This window comes from Ambystoma mexicanum, unplaced genomic scaffold (genome assembly GCF_040938575.1).
Source record: "Ambystoma mexicanum isolate Mex_15411 unplaced genomic scaffold, UKY_AmexF1_1 Mex_scaf20, whole genome shotgun sequence".
Taxonomy (NCBI): Eukaryota; Metazoa; Chordata; class Amphibia; order Caudata; family Ambystomatidae; genus Ambystoma; species Ambystoma mexicanum.
The window spans coordinates 1012532-1034316 of NW_027182434.1; the positions used below are offsets into that span (position 1 = coordinate 1012532).

Here is a 21785-nt window from a genome sequence, read left to right on the forward strand (position 1 = left end):
AGTTTGCCTGCCCTTCCACTGCCTGTCTCCAGACTTTCCAAGGAGAAAAGGCAAAGCACTAAAGCGGGCCGGGCAACGGGTCAAGTTCCGCTTTCGGCGACTAGCAGGGAGGTAGCGTGGCCGAGCGGTCTAAGGCGCTGGATTAAGGCTCCAGTCTCTTCGGAGGCGTGGGTTCAAATCCCACCGCTGCCACTTTTCCTGGCCTTGCATTTTAAAGAAGAACGTAACGTTGACCTCTTCCTTCATTAGTGCCACCTCTGTCGCAATGAGCAAGCGGATGGTATGCCACACCCTGCAGGAAAAAGGTTTCGCTTCTGACGTCTTGCTTTTCTGGACATCCAGTCTCAAGTTTCCCATCTGGAACGGCGCTCCCTGCTGCTTTGTGAAGGCTTGCTGCAAGAGCCTTCGAAACCCAGGAGCTCTTGCGTTGAGCTGTGACGCGTCCTGGGAAGACCTCCCGTTGCAGCGGAATGAGCCCCACTTCCAGGGCGTGCTGGTAGCAAATTTCCCACAGCCCACAGGGAGCAAACGATCCCAGGTGTGATGTATCACCAGGAGAGGCTGAGATGAGAGTAGGGGTTCACGCGTGTGCCCGGACCGAGGTTAATGATGGGATTAGAGCTAGGGTTAGATGCAGGGAAAGAGTGAGAGTTATAATTAGGGATAAGCTAACAGGTGATCATTACTCGTCATGTAACATGATACAAAGGGTCAGAAGAGGAACTGATTCAGGGTTACAATTTGGACTTCGCAGACAACAGGAGCACTAAATGGTGCTGAGGGGGACTCAATAAAGTGGACCGGCCGCCTAATGTAAGCAATTGTGCACAAATATTGTACGATGACTAGCGTTGCCGGTGCTTTTTTCTTAAAGAGTCAGTTCTTGGCACCCATTCCCTACTTGACTCAGCCTAATCTTCAAGAATATTTGTCAAGAACTAAAAAAAATCCAGAAACGGTTTAACCTCCCCGTCGGGGAATTGAACCCCGGTCTCCCGCGTGACAGGCGGGGATACTGACCACTATACTAACGAGGAGACGTGAGGGCATGAAATGAACAGCTGCTGATGTCTGCACAGCATCCAGCGACCACCTAGCTGGCCTAGGGGGGTCTCATTTTCCCCCGTCAAACGGCTTGCCCGATCTAAGGCTAATTTCTTTCTTTTTATCGGCACCAGGCTTAAAACTCAGTTTAAGGCGATAGTTCCGGGCTATGTTTGACTCCAGAGTTGAATCTGTCATCCCGCATTTCCTCAGCAAATCAAGCTACCCATCTCAAGTCTCATGAGCTGAGGACGGCAAAGTCCCTGTGGGCTTAGGACAGTCAAAGAAACCCCTGGGCTGCATGCTAAGCCCGTTTTCGGCTTCACTTTCCGAATCCTGCCCTAGCTTGCGATTAGTTTTTTTCTCACTTCTTGCCCCCATCTCCCACCTTGCCTCATGGTCTCCCCTCCTCTGCGCACCTGACAGTTTGCCTGCCCTTCCACTGCCTGTCTCCAGACTTTACAAGGAGAAAAGGCAAAGCACTAAAGCGGGCCGGGCAACGGGTCAAGTTCCGCTTTCGGCGACTAGCAGGGAGGTAGCGTGGCCGAGCGGTCTAAGGCGCTGGATTAAGGCTCCAGTCTCTTCGGAGGCGTGGGTTCAAATCCCACCGCTGCCACTTTTCCTGGCCTTGCATTTTAAAGAAGAACGTAACGTTGACCTCTTCCTTCATTAGTGCCACCTCTGTCGCAATGAGCAAGCGGATGGTATGCCACACCCTGCAGGAAAAAGGTTTCGCTTCTGACGTCTTGCTTTTCTGGACATCCAGTCTCAAGTTTCCCATCTGGAACGGCGCTCCCTGCTGCTTTGTGAAGGCTTGCTGCAAGAGCCTTCGAAACCCAGGAGCTCTTGCGTTGAGCTGTGACGCGTCCTGGGAAGACCTCCCGTTGCAGCGGAATGAGCCCCACTTCCAGGGCGTGCTGGTAGCAAATTTCCCACAGCCCACAGGGAGCAAACGATCCCAGGTGTGATGTATCACCAGGAGAGGCTGAGATGAGAGTAGGGGTTCACGCGTGTGCCCGGACCGAGGTTAATGATGGGATTAGAGCTAGGGTTAGATGCAGGGAAAGAGTGAGAGTTATAATTAGGGATAAAGCTAACAGGTGATCATTACTCGTCATGTAACATGATACAAAGGGTCAGAAGAGGAACTGATTCAGGGTTACAATTTGGACTTCGCAGACAACAGGAGCACTAAATGGTGCTGAGGGGGACTCAATAAAGTGGACCGGCCGCCTAATGTAAGCAATTGTGCACAAATATTGTACGATGACTAGCGTTGCCGGTGCTTTTTTCTTAAAGAGTCAGTTCTTGGCACCCATTCCCTACTTGACTCAGCCTAATCTTCAAGAATATTTGTCAAGAACTAAAAAAAATCCAGAAAAGGTTTAACCTCCCCGTCGGGGAATTGAACCCCGGTCTCCCGCGTGACAGGCGGGGATACTGACCACTATACTAACGAGGAGACGTGAGGGCATGAAATGAACAGCTGCTGATGTCTGCACAGCATCCAGCGACCACCTAGCTGGCCTAGGGGGGTCTCATTTTCCCCCGTCAAACGGCTTGCCCGATCTAAGGCTAATTTCTTTCTTTTTATCGGCACCAGGCTTAAAACTCAGTTTAAGGCGATAGTTCCGGGCTATGTTTGACTCCAGAGTTGAATCTGTCATCCCGCATTTCCTCAGCAAATCAAGCTACCCATCTCAAGTCTCATGAGCTGAGGACGGCAAAGTCCCTGTGGGCTTAGGACAGTCAAAGAAACCCCTGGGCTGCATGCTAAGCCCCTTTTCGGCTTCACTTTCCGAATCCTGCCCTAGCTTGCGATTAGTTTTTTTCTCACTTCTTGCCCCCATCTCCCACCTTGCCTCATGGTCTCCCCTCCTCTGCGCACCTGACAGTTTGCCTGCCCTTCCACTGCCTGTCTCCAGACTTTCCAAGGAGAAAAGGCAAAGCACTAAAGCGGGCCGGGCAACGGGTCAAGTTCCGCTTTCGGCGACTAGCAGGGAGGTAGCGTGGCCGAGCGGTCTAAGGCGCTGGATTAAGGCTCCAGTCTCTTCGGAGGCGTGGGTTCAAATCCCACCGCTGCCACTTTTCCTGGCCTTGCATTTTAAAGAAGAACGTAACGTTGACCTCTTCCTTCATTAGTGCCACCTCTGTCGCAATGAGCAAGCGGATGGTATGCCACACCCTGCAGGAAAAAGGTTTCGCTTCTGACGTCTTGCTTTTCTGGACATCCAGTCTCAAGTTTCCCATCTGGAACGGCGCTCCCTGCTGCTTTGTGAAGGCTTGCTGCAAGAGCCTTCGAAACCCAGGAGCTCTTGCGTTGAGCTGTGACGCGTCCTGGGAAGACCTCCCGTTGCAGCGGAATGAGCCCCACTTCCAGGGCGTGCTGGTAGCAAATTTCCCACAGCCCACAGGGAGCAAACGATCCCAGGTGTGATGTATCACCAGGAGAGGCTGAGATGAGAGTAGGGGTTCACGCGTGTGCCCGGACCGAGGTTAATGATGGGATTAGAGCTAGGGTTAGATGCAGGGAAAGAGTGAGAGTTATAATTAGGGATAAAGCTAACAGGTGATCATTACTCGTCATGTAACATGATACAAAGGGTCAGAAGAGGAACTGATTCAGGGTTACAATTTGGACTTCGCAGACAACAGGAGCACTAAATGGTGCTGAGGGGGACTCAATAAAGTGGACCGGCCGCCTAATGTAAGCAATTGTGCACAAATATTGTACGATGACTAGCGTTGCCGGTGCTTTTTTCTTAAAGAGTCAGTTCTTGGCACCCATTCCCTACTTGACTCAGCCTAATCTTCAAGAATATTTGTCAAGAACTAAAAAAAATCCAGAAACGGTTTAACCTCCCCGTCGGGGACGGTCTCCCGCGTGACAGGCGGGGATACTGACCACTATACTAACGAGGAGACGTGAGGGCATGAAATGAACAGCTGCTGATGTCTGCACAGCATCCAGCGACCACCTAGCTGGCCTAGGGGGGTCTCATTTTCCCCCGTCAAACGGCTTGCCCGATCTAAGGCTAATTTCTTTCTTTTTATCGGCACCAGGCTTAAAACTCAGTTTAAGGCGATAGTTCCGGGCTATGTTTGACTCCAGAGTTGAATCTGTCATCCCGCATTTCCTCAGCAAATCAAGCTACCCATCTCAAGTCTCATGAGCTGAGGACGGCAAAGTCCCTGTGGGCTTAGGACAGTCAAAGAAACCCCTGGGCTGCATGCTAAGCCCCTTTTCGGCTTCACTTTCCGAATCCTGCCCTAGCTTGCGATTAGTTTTTTTCTCACTTCTTGCCCCCATCTCCCACCTTGCCTCATGGTCTCCCCTCCTCTGCGCACCTGACAGTTTGCCTGCCCTTCCACTGCCTGTCTCCAGACTTTCCAAGGAGAAAAGGCAAAGCACTAAAGCGGGCCGGGCAACGGGTCAAGTTCCGCTTTCGGCGACTAGCAGGGAGGTAGCGTGGCCGAGCGGTCTAAGGCGCTGGATTAAGGCTCCAGTCTCTTCGGAGGCGTGGGTTCAAATCCCACCGCTGCCACTTTTCCTGGCCTTGCATTTTAAAGAAGAACGTAACGTTGACCTCTTCCTTCATTAGTGCCACCTCTGTCGCAATGAGCAAGCGGATGGTATGCCACACCCTGCAGGAAAAAGGTTTCGCTTCTGACGTCTTGCTTTTCTGGACATCCAGTCTCAAGTTTCCCATCTGGAACGGCGCTCCCTGCTGCTTTGTGAAGGCTTGCTGCAAGAGCCTTCGAAACCCAGGAGCTCTTGCGTTGAGCTGTGACGCGTCCTGGGAAGACCTCCCGTTGCAGCGGAATGAGCCCCACTTCCAGGGCGTGCTGGTAGCAAATTTCCCACAGCCCACAGGGAGCAAACGATCCCAGGTGTGATGTATCACCAGGAGAGGCTGAGATGAGAGTAGGGGTTCACGCGTGTGCCCGGACCGAGGTTAATGATGGGATTAGAGCTAGGGTTAGATGCAGGGAAAGAGTGAGAGTTATAATTAGGGATAAAGCTAACAGGTGATCATTACTCGTCATGTAACATGATACAAAGGGTCAGAAGAGGAACTGATTCAGGGTTACAATTTGGACTTCGCAGACAACAGGAGCACTAAATGGTGCTCAGGGGGACTCAATAAAGTGGACCGGCCGCCTAATGTAAGCAATTGTGCACAAATATTGTACGATGACTAGCGTTGCCGGTGCTTTTTTCTTAAAGAGTCAGTTCTTGGCACCCATTCCCTACTTGACTCAGCCTAATCTTCAAGAATATTTGTCAAGAACTAAAAAAAATCCAGAAACGGTTTAACCTCCCCGTCGGGGAATTGAACCCCGGTCTCCCGCGTGACAGGCGGGGATACTGACCGCTATACTAACGAGGAGACGTGAGGGCATGAAATGAACAGCTGCTGATGTCTGCACAGCATCCAGCGACCACCTAGCTGGCCTAGGGGGGTCTCATTTTCCCCCGTCAAACGGCTTGCCCGATCTAAGGCTAATTTCTTTCTTTTTATCGGCACCAGGCTTAAAACTCAGTTTAAGGCGATAGTTCCGGGCTATGTTTGACTCCAGAGTTGAATCTGTCATCCCGCATTTCCTCAGCAAATCAAGCTACCCATCTCAAGTCTCATGAGCTGAGGACGGCAAAGTCCCTGTGGGCTTAGGACAGTCAAAGAAACCCCTGGGCTGCATGCTAAGCCCCTTTTCGGCTTCACTTTCCGAATCCTGCCCTAGCTTGCGATTAGTTTTTTTCTCACTTCTTGCCCCCATCTCCCACCTTGCCTCATGGTCTCCCCTCCTCTGCGCACCTGACAGTTTGCCTGCCCTTCCACTGCCTGTCTCCAGACTTTCCAAGGAGAAAAGGCAAAGCACTAAAGCGGGCCGGGCAACGGGTCAAGTTCCGCTTTCGGCGACTAGCAGGGAGGTAGCGTGGCCGAGCGGTCTAAGGCGCTGGATTAAGGCTCCAGTCTCTTCGGAGGCGTGGGTTCAAATCCCACCGCTGCCACTTTTCCTGGCCTTGCATTTTAAAGAAGAACGTAACGTTGACCTCTTCCTTCATTAGTGCCACCTCTGTCGCAATGAGCAAGCGGATGGTATGCCACACCCTGCAGGAAAAAGGTTTCGCTTCTGACGTCTTGCTTTTCTGGACATCCAGTCTCAAGTTTCCCATCTGGAACGGCGCTCCCTGCTGCTTTGTGAAGGCTTGCTGCAAGAGCCTTCGAAACCCAGGAGCTCTTGCGTTGAGCTGTGACGCGTCCTGGGAAGACCTCCCGTTGCAGCGGAATGAGCCCCACTTCCAGGGCGTGCTGGTAGCAAATTTCCCACAGCCCACAGGGAGCAAACGATCCCAGGTGTGATGTATCACCAGGAGAGGCTGAGATGAGAGTAGGGGTTCACGCGTGTGCCCGGACCGAGGTTAATGATGGGATTAGAGCTAGGGTTAGATGCAGGGAAAGAGTGAGAGTTATAATTAGGGATAAAGCTAACAGGTGATCATTACTCGTCATGTAACATGATACAAAGGGTCAGAAGAGGAACTGATTCAGGGTTACAATTTGGACTTCGCAGACAACAGGAGCACTAAATGGTGCTGAGGGGGACTCAATAAAGTGGACCGGCCGCCTAATGTAAGCAATTGTGCACAAATATTGTACGATGACTAGCGTTGCGGTGCTTTTTTCTTAAAGAGTCAGTTCTTGGCACCCATTCCCTACTTGACTCAGCCTAATCTTCAAGAATATTTGTCAAGAACTAAAAAAAATCCAGAAACGGTTTAACCTCCCCGTCGGGGACGGTCTCCCGCGTGACAGGCGGGGATACTGACCACTATACTAACGAGGAGACGTGAGGGCATGAAATGAACAGCTGCTGATGTCTGCACAGCATCCAGCGACCACCTAGCTGGCCTAGGGGGGTCTCATTTTCCCCCGTCAAACGGCTTGCCCGATCTAAGGCTAATTTCTTTCTTTTTATCGGCACCAGGCTTAAAACTCAGTTTAAGGCGATAGTTCCGGGCTATGTTTGACTCCAGAGTTGAATCTGTCATCCCGCATTTCCTCAGCAAATCAAGCTACCCATCTCAAGTCTCATGAGCTGAGGACGGCAAAGTCCCTGTGGGCTTAGGACAGTCAAAGAAACCCCTGGGCTGCATGCTAAGCCCCTTTTCGGCTTCACTTTCCGAATCCTGCCCTAGCTTGCGATTAGTTTTTTTCTCACTTCTTGCCCCCATCTCCCACCTTGCCTCATGGTCTCCCCTCCTCTGCGCACCTGACAGTTTGCCTGCCCTTCCACTGCCTGTCTCCAGACTTTCCAAGGAGAAAAGGCAAAGCACTAAAGCGGGCCGGGCAACGGGTCAAGTTCCGCTTTCGGCGACTAGCAGGGAGGTAGCGTGGCCGAGCGGTCTAAGGCGCTGGATTAAGGCTCCAGTCTCTTCGGAGGCGTGGGTTCAAATCCCACCGCTGCCACTTTTCCTGGCCTTGCATTTTAAAGAAGAACGTAACGTTGACCTCTTCCTTCATTAGTGCCACCTCTGTCGCAATGAGCAAGCGGATGGTATGCCACACCCTGCAGGAAAAAGGTTTCGCTTCTGACGTCTTGCTTTTCTGGACATCCAGTCTCAAGTTTCCCATCTGGAACGGCGCTCCCTGCTGCTTTGTGAAGGCTTGCTGCAAGAGCCTTCGAAACCCAGGAGCTCTTGCGTTGAGCTGTGACGCGTCCTGGGAAGACCTCCCGTTGCAGCGGAATGAGCCCCACTTCCAGGGCGTGCTGGTAGCAAATTTCCCACAGCCCACAGGGAGCAAACGATCCCAGGTGTGATGTATCACCAGGAGAGGCTGAGATGAGAGTAGGGGTTCACGCGTGTGCCCGGACCGAGGTTAATGATGGGATTAGAGCTAGGGTTAGATGCAGGGAAAGAGTGAGAGTTATAATTAGGGATAAAGCTAACAGGTGATCATTACTCGTCATGTAACATGATACAAAGGGTCAGAAGAGGAACTGATTCAGGGTTACAATTTGGACTTCGCAGACAACAGGAGCACTAAATGGTGCTGAGGGGGACTCAATAAAGTGGACCGGCCGCCTAATGTAAGCAATTGTGCACAAATATTGTACGATGACTAGCGTTGCCGGTGCTTTTTTCTTAAAGAGTCAGTTCTTGGCACCCATTCCCTACTTGACTCAGCCTAATCTTCAAGAATATTTGTCAAGAACTAAAAAAAATCCAGAAACGGTTTAACCTCCCCGTCGGGGACGGTCTCCCGCGTGACAGGCGGGGATACTGACCACTATACTAACGAGGAGACGTGAGGGCATGAAATGAACAGCTGCTGATGTCTGCACAGCATCCAGCGACCACCTAGCTGGCCTAGGGGGGTCTCATTTTCCCCCGTCAAACGGCTTGCCCGATCTAAGGCTAATTTCTTTCTTTTTATCGGCACCAGGCTTAAAACTCAGTTTAAGGCGATAGTTCCGGGCTATGTTTGACTCCAGAGTTGAATCTGTCATCCCGCATTTCCTCAGCAAATCAAGCTACCCATCTCAAGTCTCATGAGCTGAGGACGGCAAAGTCCCTGTGGGCTTAGGACAGTCAAAGAAACCCCTGGGCTGCATGCTAAGCCCCTTTTCGGCTTCACTTTCCGAATCCTGCCCTAGCTTGCGATTAGTTTTTTTCTCACTTCTTGCCCCCATCTCCCACCTTGCCTCATGGTCTCCCCTCCTCTGCGCACCTGACAGTTTGCCTGCCCTTCCACTGCCTGTCTCCAGACTTTCCAAGGAGAAAAGGCAAAGCACTAAAGCGGGCCGGGCAACGGGTCAAGTTCCGCTTTCGGCGACTAGCAGGGAGGTAGCGTGGCCGAGCGGTCTAAGGCGCTGGATTAAGGCTCCAGTCTCTTCGGAGGCGTGGGTTCAAATCCCACCGCTGCCACTTTTCCTGGCCTTGCATTTTAAAGAAGAACGTAACGTTGACCTCTTCCTTCATTAGTGCCACCTCTGTCGCAATGAGCAAGCGGATGGTATGCCACACCCTGCAGGAAAAAGGTTTCGCTTCTGACGTCTTGCTTTTCTGGACATCCAGTCTCAAGTTTCCCATCTGGAACGGCGCTCCCTGCTGCTTTGTGAAGGCTTGCTGCAAGAGCCTTCGAAACCCAGGAGCTCTTGCGTTGAGCTGTGACGCGTCCTGGGAAGACCTCCCGTTGCAGCGGAATGAGCCCCACTTCCAGGGCGTGCTGGTAGCAAATTTCCCACAGCCCACAGGGAGCAAACGATCCCAGGTGTGATGTATCACCAGGAGAGGCTGAGATGAGAGTAGGGGTTCACGCGTGTGCCCGGACCGAGGTTAATGATGGGATTAGAGCTAGGGTTAGATGCAGGGAAAGAGTGAGAGTTATAATTAGGGATAAAGCTAACAGGTGATCATTACTCGTCATGTAACATGATACAAAGGGTCAGAAGAGGAACTGATTCAGGGTTACAATTTGGACTTCGCAGACAACAGGAGCACTAAATGGTGCTGAGGGGGACTCAATAAAGTGGACCGGCCGCCTAATGTAAGCAATTGTGCACAAATATTGTACGATGACTAGCGTTGCCGGTGCTTTTTTCTTAAAGAGTCAGTTCTTGGCACCCATTCCCTACTTGACTCAGCCTAATCTTCAAGAATATTTGTCAAGAACTAAAAAAAATCCAGAAACGGTTTAACCTCCCCGTCGGGGAATTGAACCCCGGTCTCCCGCGTGACAGGCGGGGATACTGACCACTATACTAACGAGGAGACGTGAGGGCATGAAATGAACAGCTGCTGATGTCTGCACAGCATCCAGCGACCACCTAGCTGGCCTAGGGGGGTCTCATTTTCCCCCGTCAAACGGCTTGCCCGATCTAAGGCTAATTTCTTTCTTTTTATCGGCACCAGGCTTAAAACTCAGTTTAAGGCGATAGTTCCGGGCTATGTTTGACTCCAGAGTTGAATCTGTCATCCCGCATTTCCTCAGCAAATCAAGCTACCCATCTCAAGTCTCATGAGCTGAGGACGGCAAAGTCCCTGTGGGCTTAGGACAGTCAAAGAAACCCCTGGGCTGCATGCTAAGCCCCTTTTCGGCTTCACTTTCCGAATCCTGCCCTAGCTTGCGATTAGTTTTTTTCTCACTTCTTGCCCCCATCTCCCACCTTGCCTCATGGTCTCCCCTCCTCTGCGCACCTGACAGTTTGCCTGCCCTTCCACTGCCTGTCTCCAGACTTTCCAAGGAGAAAAGGCAAAGCACTAAAGCGGGCCGGGCAACGGGTCAAGTTCCGCTTTCGGCGACTAGCAGGGAGGTAGCGTGGCCGAGCGGTCTAAGGCGCTGGATTAAGGCTCCAGTCTCTTCGGAGGCGTGGGTTCAAATCCCACCGCTGCCACTTTTCCTGGCCTTGCATTTTAAAGAAGAACGTAACGTTGACCTCTTCCTTCATTAGTGCCACCTCTGTCGCAATGAGCAAGCGGATGGTATGCCACACCCTGCAGGAAAAAGGTTTCGCTTCTGACGTCTTGCTTTTCTGGACATCCAGTCTCAAGTTTCCCATCTGGAACGGCGCTCCCTGCTGCTTTGTGAAGGCTTGCTGCAAGAGCCTTCGAAACCCAGGAGCTCTTGCGTTGAGCTGTGACGCGTCCTGGGAAGACCTCCCGTTGCAGCGGAATGAGCCCCACTTCCAGGGCGTGCTGGTAGCAAATTTCCCACAGCCCACAGGGAGCAAACGATCCCAGGTGTGATGTATCACCAGGAGAGGCTGAGATGAGAGTAGGGGTTCACGCGTGTGCCCGGACCGAGGTTAATGATGGGATTAGAGCTAGGGTTAGATGCAGGGAAAGAGTGAGAGTTATAATTAGGGATAAAGCTAACAGGTGATCATTACTCGTCATGTAACATGATACAAAGGGTCAGAAGAGGAACTGATTCAGGGTTACAATTTGGACTTCGCAGACAACAGGAGCACTAAATGGTGCTGAGGGGGACTCAATAAAGTGGACCGGCCGCCTAATGTAAGCAATTGTGCACAAATATTGTACGATGACTAGCGTTGCCGGTGCTTTTTTCTTAAAGAGTCAGTTCTTGGCACCCATTCCCTACTTGACTCAGCCTAATCTTCAAGAATATTTGTCAAGAACTAAAAAAAATCCAGAAAAGGTTTAACCTCCCCGTCGGGGAATTGAACCCCGGTCTCCCGCGTGACAGGCGGGGATACTGACCACTATACTAACGAGGAGACGTGAGGGCATGAAATGAACAGCTGCTGATGTCTGCACAGCATCCAGCGACCACCTAGCTGGCCTAGGGGGTCTCATTTTCCCCCGTCAAACGGCTTGCCCGATCTAAGGCTAATTTCTTTCTTTTTATCGGCACCAGGCTTAAAACTCAGTTTAAGGCGATAGTTCCGGGCTATGTTTGACTCCAGAGTTGAATCTGTCATCCCGCATTTCCTCAGCAAATCAAGCTACCCATCTCAAGTCTCATGAGCTGAGGACGGCAAAGTCCCTGTGGGCTTAGGACAGTCAAAGAAACCCCTGGGCTGCATGCTAAGCCCCTTTTCGGCTTCACTTTCCGAATCCTGCCCTAGCTTGCGATTAGTTTTTTTCTCACTTCTTGCCCCCATCTCCCACCTTGCCTCATGGTCTCCCCTCCTCTGCGCACCTGACAGTTTGCCTGCCCTTCCACTGCCTGTCTCCAGACTTTCCAAGGAGAAAAGGCAAAGCACTAAAGCGGGCCGGGCAACGGGTCAAGTTCCGCTTTCGGCGACTAGCAGGGAGGTAGCGTGGCCGAGCGGTCTAAGGCGCTGGATGAAGGCTCCAGTCTCTTCGGAGGCGTGGGTTCAAATCCCACCGCTGCCACTTTTCATGGCCTTGCATTTTAAAGAAGAACGTAACGTTGACCTCTTCCTTCATTAGTGCCACCTCTGTCGCAATGAGCAAGCGGATGGTATGCCACACCCTGCAGGAAAAAGGTTTCGCTTCTGACGTCTTGCTTTTCTGGACATCCAGTCTCAAGTTTCCCATCTGGAACGGCGCTCCCTGCTGCTTTGTGAAGGCCTGCTGCAAGAGCCTTCGAAACCCAGGAGCTCTTGCGTTGAGCTGTGACGCGTCCTGGGAAGACCTCCCGTTGCAGCGGAATGAGCCCCACTTCCAGGGCGTGCTGGTAGCAAATTTCCCACAGCCCACAGGGAGCAAACGATCCCAGGTGTGATGTATCACCAGGAGAGGCTGAGATGAGAGTAGGGGTTCACGCGTGTGCCCGGACCGAGGTTAATGATGGGATTAGAGCTAGGGTTAGATGCAGGGAAAGAGTGAGAGTTATAATTAGGGATAAAGCTAACAGGTGATCATTACTCGTCATGTAACATGATACAAAGGGTCAGAAGAGGAACTGATTCAGGGTTACAATTTGGACTTCGCAGACAACAGGAGCACTAAATGGTGCTGAGGGGGACTCAATAAAGTGGACCGGCCGCCTAATGTAAGCAATTGTGCACAAATATTGTACGATGACTAGCGTTGCCGGTGCTTTTTTCTTAAAGAGTCAGTTCTTGGCACCCATTCCCTACTTGACTCAGCCTAATCTTCAAGAATATTTGTCAAGAACTAAAAAAAATCCAGAAACGGTTTAACCTCCCCGTCGGGGAATTGAACCCCGGTCTCCCGCGTGACAGGCGGGGATACTGACCACTATACTAACGAGGAGACGTGAGGGCATGAAATGAACAGCTGCTGATGTCTGCACAGCATCCAGCGACCACCTAGCTGGCCTAGGGGGGTCTCATTTTCCCCCGTCAAACGGCTTGCCCGATCTAAGGCTAATTTCTTTCTTTTTATCGGCACCAGGCTTAAAACTCAGTTTAAGGCGATAGTTCCGGGCTATGTTTGACTCCAGAGTTGAATCTGTCATCCCGCATTTCCTCAGCAAATCAAGCTACCCATCTCAAGTCTCATGAGCTGAGGACGGCAAAGTCCCTGTGGGCTTAGGACAGTCAAAGAAACCCCTGGGCTGCATGCTAAGCCCCTTTTCGGCTTCACTTTCCGAATCCTGCCCTAGCTTGCGATTAGTTTTTTTCTCACTTCTTGCCCCCATCTCCCACCTTGCCTCATGGTCTCCCCTCCTCTGCGCACCTGACAGTTTGCCTGCCCTTCCACTGCCTGTCTCCAGAGTTTCCAAGGAGAAAAGGCAAAGCACTAAAGCGGGCCGGGCAACGGGTCAAGTTCCGCTTTCGGCGACTAGCAGGGAGGTAGCGTGGCCGAGCGGTCTAAGGCGCTGGATTAAGGCTCCAGTCTCTTCGGAGGCGTGGGTTCAAATCCCACCGCTGCCACTTTTCCTGGCCTTGCATTTTAAAGAAGAACGTAACGTTGACCTCTTCCTTCATTAGTGCCACCTCTGTCGCAATGAGCAAGCGGATGGTATGCCACACCCTGCAGGAAAAAGGTTTCGCTTCTGACGTCTTGCTTTTCTGGACATCCAGTCTCAAGTTTCCCATCTGGAACGGCGCTCCCTGCTGCTTTGTGAAGGCTTGCTGCAAGAGCCTTCGAAACCCAGGAGCTCTTGCGTTGAGCTGTGACGCGTCCTGGGAAGACCTCCCGTTGCAGCGGAATGAGCCCCACTTCCAGGGCGTGCTGGTAGCAAATTTCCCACAGCCCACAGGGAGCAAACGATCCCAGGTGTGATGTATCACCAGGAGAGGCTGAGATGAGAGTAGGGGTTCACGCGTGTGCCCGGACCGAGGTTAATGATGGGATTAGAGCTAGGGTTAGATGCAGGGAAAGAGTGAGAGTTATAATTAGGGATAAAGCTAACAGGTGATCATTACTCGTCATGTAACATGATACAAAGGGTCAGAAGAGGAACTGATTCAGGGTTACAATTTGGACTTCGCAGACAACAGGAGCACTAAATGGTGCTGAGGGGGACTCAATAAAGTGGACCGGCCGCCTAATGTAAGCAATTGTGCACAAATATTGTACGATGACTAGCGTTGCCGGTGCTTTTTTCTTAAAGAGTCAGTTCTTGGCACCCATTCCCTACTTGACTCAGCCTAATCTTCAAGAATATTTGTCAAGAACTAAAAAAAATCCAAAAACGGTTTAACCTCCCCGTCGGGGAATTCTCCCGCGTGACAGGCGGGGATACTGACCACTATACTAACGAGGAGACGTGAGGGCATGAAATGAACAGCTGCTGATGTCTGCACAGCATCCAGCGACCACCTAGCTGGCCTAGGGGGGTCTCATTTTCCCCCGTCAAACGGCTTGCCCGATCTAAGGCTAATTTCTTTCTTTTTATCGGCACCAGGCTTAAAACTCAGTTTAAGGCGATAGTTCCGGGCTATGTTTGACTCCAGAGTTGAATCTGTCATCCCGCATTTCCTCAGCAAATCAAGCTACCCATCTCAAGTCTCATGAGCTGAGGACGGCAAAGTCCCTGTGGGCTTAGGACAGTCAAAGAAACCCCTGGGCTGCATGCTAAGCCCGTTTTCGGCTTCACTTTCCGAATCCTGCCCTAGCTTGCGATTAGTTTTTTTCTCACTTCTTGCCCCCATCTCCCACCTTGCCTCATGGTCTCCCCTCCTCTGCGCACCTGACAGTTTGCCTGCCCTTCCACTGCCTGTCTCCAGACTTTACAAGGAGAAAAGGCAAAGCACTAAAGCGGGCCGGGCAACGGGTCAAGTTCCGCTTTCGGCGACTAGCAGGGAGGTAGCGTGGCCGAGCGGTCTAAGGCGCTGGATTAAGGCTCCAGTCTCTTCGGAGGCGTGGGTTCAAATCCCACCGCTGCCACTTTTCCTGGCCTTGCATTTTAAAGAAGAACGTAACGTTGACCTCTTCCTTCATTAGTGCCACCTCTGTCGCAATGAGCAAGCGGATGGTATGCCACACCCTGCAGGAAAAAGGTTTCGCTTCTGACGTCTTGCTTTTCTGGACATCCAGTCTCAAGTTTCCCATCTGGAACGGCGCTCCCTGCTGCTTTGTGAAGGCTTGCTGCAAGAGCCTTCGAAACCCAGGAGCTCTTGCGTTGAGCTGTGACGCGTCCTGGGAAGACCTCCCGTTGCAGCGGAATGAGCCCCACTTCCAGGGCGTGCTGGTAGCAAATTTCCCACAGCCCACAGGGAGCAAACGATCCCAGGTGTGATGTATCACCAGGAGAGGCTGAGATGAGAGTAGGGGTTCACGCGTGTGCCCGGACCGAGGTTAATGATGGGATTAGAGCTAGGGTTAGATGCAGGGAAAGAGTGAGAGTTATAATTAGGGATAAAGCTAACAGGTGATCATTACTCGTCATGTAACATGATACAAAGGGTCAGAAGAGGAACTGATTCAGGGTTACAATTTGGACTTCGCAGACAACAGGAGCACTAAATGGTGCTGAGGGGGACTCAATAAAGTGGACCGGCCGCCTAATGTAAGCAATTGTGCACAAATATTGTACGATGACTAGCGTTGCCGGTGCTTTTTTCTTAAAGAGTCAGTTCTTGGCACCCATTCCCTACTTGACTCAGCCTAATCTTCAAGAATATTTGTCAAGAACTAAAAAAAATCCAGAAAAGGTTTAACCTCCCCGTCGGGGAATTGAACCCCGGTCTCCCGCGTGACAGGCGGGGATACTGACCACTATACTAACGAGGAGACGTGAGGGCATGAAATGAACAGCTGCTGATGTCTGCACAGCATCCAGCGACCACCTAGCTGGCCTAGGGGGGTCTCATTTTCCCCCGTCAAACGGCTTGCCCGATCTAAGGCTAATTTCTTTCTTTTTATCGGCACCAGGCTTAAAACTCAGTTTAAGGCGATAGTTCCGGGCTATGTTTGACTCCAGAGTTGAATCTGTCATCCCGCATTTCCTCAGCAAATCAAGCTACCCATCTCAAGTCTCATGAGCTGAGGACGGCAAAGTCCCTGTGGGCTTAGGACAGTCAAAGAAACCCCTGGGCTGCATGCTAAGCCCCTTTTCGGCTTCACTTTCCGAATCCTGCCCTAGCTTGCGATTAGTTTTTTTCTCACTTCTTGCCCCCATCTCCCACCTTGCCTCATGGTCTCCCCTCCTCTGCGCACCTGACAGTTTGCCTGCCCTTCCACTGCCTGTCTCCAGACTTTCCAAGGAGAAAAGGCAAAGCACTAAAGCGGGCCGGGCAACGGGTCAAGTTCCGCTTTCGGCGACTAGCAGGGAGGTAGCGTGGCCGAGCGGTCTAAGGCGCTGGATTAAGGCTCCAGTCTCTTCGGAGGCGTGGGTTCAAATCCCACCGCTGCCACTTTTCCTGGCCTTGCATTTTAAAGAAGAACGTAACGTTGACCTCTTCCTTCATTAGTGCCACCTCTGTCGCAATGAGCAAGCGGATGGTATGCCACACCCTGCAGGAAAAAGGTTTCGCTTCTGACGTCTTGCTTTTCTGGACATCCAGTCTCAAGTTTCCCATCTGGAACGGCGCTCCCTGCTGCTTTGTGAAGGCTTGCTGCAAGAGCCTTCGAAACCCAGGAGCTCTTGCGTTGAGCTGTGACGCGTCCTGGGAAGACCTCCCGTTGCAGCGGAATGAGCCCCACTTCCAGGGCGTGCTGGTAGCAAATTTCCCACAGCCCACAGGGAGCAAACGATCCCAGGTGTGATGTATCACCAGGAGAGGCTGAGATGAGAGTAGGGGTTCACGCGTGTGCCCGGACCGAGGTTAATGATGGGATTAGAGCTAGGGTTAGATGCAGGGAAAGAGTGAGAGTTATAATTAGGGATAAAGCTAACAGGTGATCATTACTCGTCATGTAACATGATACAAAGGGTCAGAAGAGGAACTGATTCAGGGTTACAATTTGGACTTCGCAGACAACAGGAGCACTAAATGGTGCTGAGGGGGACTCAATAAAGTGGACCGGCCGCCTAATGTAAGCAATTGTGCACAAATATTGTACGATGACTAGCGTTGCCGGTGCTTTTTTCTTAAAGAGTCAGTTCTTGGCACCCATTCCCTACTTGACTCAGCCTAATCTTCAAGAATATTTGTCAAGAACTAAAAAAAATCCAGAAACGGTTTAACCTCCCCGTCGGGGACGGTCTCCCGCGTGACAGGCGGGGATACTGACCACTATACTAACGAGGAGACGTGAGGGCATGAAATGAACAGCTGCTGATGTCTGCACAGCATCCAGCGACCACCTAGCTGGCCTAGGGGGGTCTCATTTTCCCCCGTCAAACGGCTTGCCCGATCTAAGGCTAATTTCTTTCTTTTTATCGGCACCAGGCTTAAAACTCAGTTTAAGGCGATAGTTCCGGGCTATGTTTGACTCCAGAGTTGAATCTGTCATCCCGCATTTCCTCAGCAAATCAAGCTACCCATCTCAAGTCTCATGAGCTGAGGACGGCAAAGTCCCTGTGGGCTTAGGACAGTCAAAGAAACCCCTGGGCTGCATGCTAAGCCCCTTTTCGGCTTCACTTTCCGAATCCTGCCCTAGCTTGCGATTAGTTTTTTTCTCACTTCTTGCCCCCATCTCCCACCTTGCCTCATGGTCTCCCCTCCTCTGCGCACCTGACAGTTTGCCTGCCCTTCCACTGCCTGTCTCCAGACTTTCCAAGGAGAAAAGGCAAAGCACTAAAGCGGGCCGGGCAACGGGTCAAGTTCCGCTTTCGGCGACTAGCAGGGAGGTAGCGTGGCCGAGCGGTCTAAGGCGCTGGATTAAGGCTCCAGTCTCTTCGGAGGCGTGGGTTCAAATCCCACCGCTGCCACTTTTCCTGGCCTTGCATTTTAAAGAAGAACGTAACGTTGACCTCTTCCTTCATTAGTGCCACCTCTGTCGCAATGAGCAAGCGGATGGTATGCCACACCCTGCAGGAAAAAGGTTTCGCTTCTGACGTCTTGCTTTTCTGGACATCCAGTCTCAAGTTTCCCATCTGGAACGGCGCTCCCTGCTGCTTTGTGAAGGCTTGCTGCAAGAGCCTTCGAAACCCAGGAGCTCTTGCGTTGAGCTGTGACGCGTCCTGGGAAGACCTCCCGTTGCAGCGGAATGAGCCCCACTTCCAGGGCGTGCTGGTAGCAAATTTCCCACAGCCCACAGGGAGCAAACGATCCCAGGTGTGATGTATCACCAGGAGAGGCTGAGATGAGAGTAGGGGTTCACGCGTGTGCCCGGACCGAGGTTAATGATGGGATTAGAGCTAGGGTTAGATGCAGGGAAAGAGTGAGAGTTATAATTAGGGATAAAGCTAACAGGTGATCATTACTCGTCATGTAACATGATACAAAGGGTCAGAAGAGGAACTGATTCAGGGTTACAATTTGGACTTCGCAGACAACAGGAGCACTAAATGGTGCTCAGGGGGACTCAATAAAGTGGACCGGCCGCCTAATGTAAGCAATTGTGCACAAATATTGTACGATGACTAGCGTTGCCGGTGCTTTTTTCTTAAAGAGTCAGTTCTTGGCACCCATTCCCTACTTGACTCAGCCTAATCTTCAAGAATATTTGTCAAGAACTAAAAAAAATCCAGAAACGGTTTAACCTCCCCGTCGGGGAATTGAACCCCGGTCTCCCGCGTGACAGGCGGGGATACTGACCGCTATACTAACGAGGAGACGTGAGGGCATGAAATGAACAGCTGCTGATGTCTGCACAGCATCCAGCGACCACCTAGCTGGCCTAGGGGGGTCTCATTTTCCCCCGTCAAACGGCTTGCCCGATCTAAGGCTAATTTCTTTCTTTTTATCGGCACCAGGCTTAAAACTCAGTTTAAGGCGATAGTTCCGGGCTATGTTTGACTCCAGAGTTGAATCTGTCATCCCGCATTTCCTCAGCAAATCAAGCTACCCATCTCAAGTCTCATGAGCTGAGGACGGCAAAGTCCCTGTGGGCTTAGGACAGTCAAAGAAACCCCTGGGCTGCATGCTAAGCCCCTTTTCGGCTTCACTTTCCGAATCCTGCCCTAGCTTGCGATTAGTTTTTTTCTCACTTCTTGCCCCCATCTCCCACCTTGCCTCATGGTCTCCCCTCCTCTGCGCACCTGACAGTTTGCCTGCCCTTCCACTGCCTGTCTCCAGACTTTCCAAGGAGAAAAGGCAAAGCACTAAAGCGGGCCGGGCAACGGGTCAAGTTCCGCTTTCGGCGACTAGCAGGGAGGTAGCGTGGCCGAGCGGTCTAAGGCGCTGGATTAAGGCTCCAGTCTCTTCGGAGGCGTGGGTTCAAATCCCACCGCTGCCACTTTTCCTGGCCTTGCATTTTAAAGAAGAACGTAACGTTGACCTCTTCCTTCATTAGTGCCACCTCTGTCGCAATGAGCAAGCGGATGGTATGCCACACCCTGCAGGAAAAAGGTTTCGCTTCTGACGTCTTGCTTTTCTGGACATCCAGTCTCAAGTTTCCCATCTGGAACGGCGCTCCCTGCTGCTTTGTGAAGGCTTGCTGCAAGAGCCTTCGAAACCCAGGAGCTCTTGCGTTGAGCTGTGACGCGTCCTGGGAAGACCTCCCGTTGCAGCGGAATGAGCCCCACTTCCAGGGCGTGCTGGTAGCAAATTTCCCACAGCCCACAGGGAGCAAACGATCCCAGGTGTGATGTATCACCAGGAGAGGCTGAGATGAGAGTAGGGGTTCACGCGTGTGCCCGGACCGAGGTTAATGATGGGATTAGAGCTAGGGTTAGATGCAGGGAAAGAGTGAGAGTTATAATTAGGGATAAAGCTAACAGGTGATCATTACTCGTCATGTAACATGATACAAAGGGTCAGAAGAGGAACTGATTCAGGGTTACAATTTGGACTTCGCAGACAACAGGAGCACTAAATGGTGCTGAGGGGGACTCAATAAAGTGGACCGGCCGCCTAATGTAAGCAATTGTGCACAAATATTGTACGATGACTAGCGTTGCGGTGCTTTTTTCTTAAAGAGTCAGTTCTTGGCACCCATTCCCTACTTGACTCAGCCTAATCTTCAAGAATATTTGTCAAGAACTAAAAAAAATCCAGAAACGGTTTAACCTCCCCGTCGGGGACGGTCTCCCGCGTGACAGGCGGGGATACTGACCACTATACTAACGAGGAGACGTGAGGGCATGAAATGAACAGCTGCTGATGTCTGCACAGCATCCAGCGACCACCTAGCTGGCCTAGGGGGGTCTCATTTTCCCCCGTCAAACGGCTTGCCCGATCTAAGGCTAATTTCTTTCTTTTTATCGGCACCAGGCTTAAAACTCAGTTTAAGGCGATAGTTCCGGGCTATGTTTGACTCCAGAGTTGAATCTGTCATCCCGCATTTCCTCAGCAAATCAAGCTACCCATCTCAAGTCTCATGAGCTGAGGACGGCAAAGTCCCTGTGGGCTTAGGACAGTCAAAGAAACCCCTGGGCTGCATGCTAAGCCCCTTTTCGGCTTCACTTTCCGAATCCTGCCCTAGCTTGCGATTAGTTTTTTTCTCACTTCTTGCCCCCATCTCCCACCTTGCCTCATGGTCTCCCCTCCTCTGCGCACCTGACAGTTTGCCTGCCCTTCCACTGCCTGTCTCCAGACTTTCCAAGGAGAAAAGGCAAAGCACTAAAGCGGGCCGGGCAACGGGTCAAGTTCCGCTTTCGGCGACTAGCAGGGAGGTAGCGTGGCCGAGCGGTCTAAGGCGCTGGATTAAGGCTCCAGTCTCTTCGGAGGCGTGGGTTCAAATCCCACCGCTGCCACTTTTCCTGGCCTTGCATTTTAAAGAAGAACGTAACGTTGACCTCTTCCTTCATTAGTGCCACCTCTGTCGCAATGAGCAAGCGGATGGTATGCCACACCCTGCAGGAAAAAGGTTTCGCTTCTGACGTCTTGCTTTTCTGGACATCCAGTCTCAAGTTTCCCATCTGGAACGGCGCTCCCTGCTGCTTTGTGAAGGCTTGCTGCAAGAGCCTTCGAAACCCAGGAGCTCTTGCGTTGAGCTGTGACGCGTCCTGGGAAGACCTCCCGTTGCAGCGGAATGAGCCCCACTTCCAGGGCGTGCTGGTAGCAAATTTCCCACAGCCCACAGGGAGCAAACGATCCCAGGTGTGATGTATCACCAGGAGAGGCTGAGATGAGAGTAGGGGTTCACGCGTGTGCCCGGACCGAGGTTAATGATGGGATTAGAGCTAGGGTTAGATGCAGGGAAAGAGTGAGAGTTATAATTAGGGATAAAGCTAACAGGTGATCATTACTCGTCATGTAACATGATACAAAGGGTCAGAAGAGGAACTGATTCAGGGTTACAATTTGGACTTCGCAGACAACAGGAGCACTAAATGGTGCTGAGGGGGACTCAATAAAGTGGACCGGCCGCCTAATGTAAGCAATTGTGCACAAATATTGTACGATGACTAGCGTTGCCGGTGCTTTTTTCTTAAAGAGTCAGTTCTTGGCACCCATTCCCTACTTGACTCAGCCTAATCTTCAAGAATATTTGTCAAGAACTAAAAAAAATCCAGAAACGGTTTAACCTCCCCGTCGGGGAATTGAACCCCGGTCTCCCGCGTGACAGGCGGGGATACTGACCACTATACTAACGAGGAGACGTGAGGGCATGAAATGAACAGCTGCTGATGTCTGCACAGCATCCAGCGACCACCTAGCTGGCCTAGGGGGGTCTCATTTTCCCCCGTCAAACGGCTTGCCCGATCTAAGGCTAATTTCTTTCTTTTTATCGGCACCAGGCTTAAAACTCAGTTTAAGGCGATAGTTCCGGGCTATGTTTGACTCCAGAGTTGAATCTGTCATCCCGCATTTCCTCAGCAAATCAAGCTACCCATCTC

At 51.6% G+C, this 21785-nt stretch overlaps 7 non-coding genes across 7 annotated transcripts; all 7 read right to left on the reverse strand.

Moving 5' to 3' along the window:
* Positions 1 to 965: 965 nt before the first annotated feature.
* Positions 966 to 1037, reverse strand: TRNAD-GUC (transfer RNA aspartic acid (anticodon GUC)). Its single transcript has one exon. It is a non-coding gene; the product is annotated as a tRNA-Asp (tRNA).
* A 1397-nt stretch (positions 1038 to 2434) lies between these two features.
* TRNAD-GUC (transfer RNA aspartic acid (anticodon GUC)) lies at positions 2435 to 2506 on the reverse strand. Its single transcript has one exon. It is a non-coding gene; the product is annotated as a tRNA-Asp (tRNA).
* Positions 2507 to 9751: 7245 nt separating this feature from the next.
* On the reverse strand, positions 9752 to 9823 carry TRNAD-GUC (transfer RNA aspartic acid (anticodon GUC)). The gene has a single exon. It is a non-coding gene; the product is annotated as a tRNA-Asp (tRNA).
* A 1397-nt stretch (positions 9824 to 11220) lies between these two features.
* Positions 11221 to 11292, reverse strand: TRNAD-GUC (transfer RNA aspartic acid (anticodon GUC)). The gene has a single exon. It is a non-coding gene; the product is annotated as a tRNA-Asp (tRNA).
* A 1396-nt stretch (positions 11293 to 12688) lies between these two features.
* TRNAD-GUC (transfer RNA aspartic acid (anticodon GUC)) lies at positions 12689 to 12760 on the reverse strand. Its single transcript has one exon. It is a non-coding gene; the product is annotated as a tRNA-Asp (tRNA).
* Positions 12761 to 15616: 2856 nt separating this feature from the next.
* Positions 15617 to 15688, reverse strand: TRNAD-GUC (transfer RNA aspartic acid (anticodon GUC)). Its single transcript has one exon. It is a non-coding gene; the product is annotated as a tRNA-Asp (tRNA).
* A 5785-nt stretch (positions 15689 to 21473) lies between these two features.
* On the reverse strand, positions 21474 to 21545 carry TRNAD-GUC (transfer RNA aspartic acid (anticodon GUC)). The gene has a single exon. It is a non-coding gene; the product is annotated as a tRNA-Asp (tRNA).
* Between the last annotated feature and the right edge of the window lie 240 nt (positions 21546 to 21785).